The 2,190-nt window shown below is 44.7% G+C and overlaps 1 pseudogene; it reads right to left on the bottom strand.

Moving 5' to 3' along the window:
* Positions 1-606: 606 nt before the first annotated feature.
* LOC100962474 overlaps positions 607-2,190 on the bottom strand; it is a 14,344-nt pseudogene continuing 12,760 nt past the window's right edge.

Genomic DNA, 2,190 nt, shown 5'->3' with positions numbered 1-2,190 from the left:
CACTGTTCAAGAAATCCTCTTGCCCTAGCTTCCCAAGTAGCTGGGACTACAGGCACCCACTACAACAATGAGGTAGGTTTTCTATTTTTAGTAGAGATGGGGTCTCACTCTTGCTCAGGCTGGTCACATATTTATTTTATTTTTTAAATTTAGAGATGGGAGGATCTCACTATGTTGCCCAAGCTGGCCTTGAACTCCTGGGCTCAAGTGGCAAGCCTCCTATCCCAGCCTCCAGAGTAGCTGGGACTACAGGCATGCACTATCACACTAGCTAAAAAAAATTTTTTTTTTTTTTTTGCAGTTTTTTTGGCCGCAGCTAGGTTTGAACTCGCCACGTCTGGCATATGGGACCAGCGCCCTACCCTTTTGAGCCACAGGTGCTGCCGACCAGCTAAAAATTTGTTTTTGTTTCCCCGGCCAGGGCTGGGTTTGAACCCGCCACCTCCAGCTTATGGGATCAGTGCCCTACTCCTCTGAGCCACAGGGGCCGCCCCAGCTAAAAATTTTTAATGATGAATGGATCAAAAGTCCAAAGCCCAAAGGATAGATGGTGAAGAGTCTCTTTTCTCTTCTCTCTCTCGCTTTTTAAGAATTTATTGAATTTATTCAGCATAACGACAGAGGCATTGTCTTCATGCTCTCACAGACACAAACACAGATACAGCACAATATCCATATTTATTTATTTATTTTTGAGACAGAGCCTCAAGCTGTCCACCTGGGTAGAGTGCTGTGGCATCACAGCTCACAGCAACCTCCAACTCCTGGGCTCGAGCGAGTCTCCTGCCTCATCCTCCCAAGTAGCTGGGACCACAGGCACCCGCCACGCCTGCCACAACGCCTGGCTATTTTTTGGTTGCAGCCATCATTGTTGTTTGGCAGGCCCGGGCTGGATTTGAACCCACCACCTTAAGTGTATGTGGCTGGTGCCTTAGCCACTTGAGCCACAGGCACCAAGCCACAATACCCATGTTTAGCCCAGGTGCGTTCCTTCTGAGGCTCATTTATATGTCTTCATATGCCACAGCCCATCATTTAGATATTTTTATGCCAATTCCTTTGTTGACTTTCTCAATATCTTTTGCAGACAACATGACTCCAACATAGAGCATGCCATGTTCCTTCTGCCATGATAGCAACAATGGTATCTACTGTGGCAGGGTAAAGCATAGCTCCAGGAGAAGTTAATCCTAGACACATGATATTTGCTCCACTGAGTATAAATTTGATGGCTCCTTTATCAACCTGTTGGTATGGCAGGGTAAAAGGATATTTGTGAATTAACCTTAGAGTTGGATAAAAAGGCCCCTCTCTTTACAATTTTTTTTTTACAATCTAAAAAAATTGTAATTCTCCATTTCTATAGGTTCTTGGCATTGGACTGTCTTGACAGGATCTTTATTTTTTTCTTTTTCTTTTGGTTTTTTTGGCTGGGGCTGGGTTTGAACCCACCACCCATCTCCAGTATATGGGGCTGGTGCCTTATTCCTTTGAGCCACAGGCGCCACCCTTCTTTTTTTTTTTTGAGAGAGAGTTTCAAGCTGTCACCCCAGGTAGGGTACCATGGCGTCATAGCTCACAGCAACCTCCAACTCAGGCTCAAGCGATTCTCCTGCCTCAATTTTTGTCTATTTTTAGTAGAGATGAAGGTCTCACTTTTGATCAGGCTGGTTTCCAACTTGTGAGCTAAAGCAATCCACCCACCTCGGCCTCCCAGAGTGCTAGGATTATAGGCATGAGTCACTGTGCCCGGCCTGACAGGATCTTTCTTAGGCATGATTTGATTAAGCTATGGTTCAATACCTGAAAATTGCTCTATCAAATTTTTTTTTTGAGACAGAGTTTCATTATGTCGCCCTTGGTAGAGTGCTGTGCATCATAGCTCACAGCAACCTCCAACTCTTGGGCTTAAGCTATTCTCTTGCTTCAGCCTCCCAAGTAGCTGGGACTATAGATGCCTGCCACAATGCCCAGCTATTTTTGTTGTTGTTTTTGTAGTTGCCATTGTTGTTTAGCCACCTGGGGCTAGGTTCAAACCCACCAGCCTTGGTGTATGTGGCCGGTGTCCTAACCACTGAGCAAAGGACACCAAGCCATATCAATCGATTCTTAATATCCTTAATAACTGAGGTTTTCAACTGGATACAATTGGACACTTTTTCTTTTTCATCAAATTTCCTATTTTTTTTT

Source organism: Otolemur garnettii, unplaced genomic scaffold (assembly GCF_000181295.1).
Source record: "Otolemur garnettii isolate 467f Iridium unplaced genomic scaffold, OtoGar3 scaffold00038, whole genome shotgun sequence".
NCBI lineage: Eukaryota > Metazoa > Chordata > Mammalia > Primates > Galagidae > Otolemur > Otolemur garnettii.
Note: the sequence above shows the minus strand (reverse complement) of the source record. Positions and strands in the feature narration are given on the sequence as shown.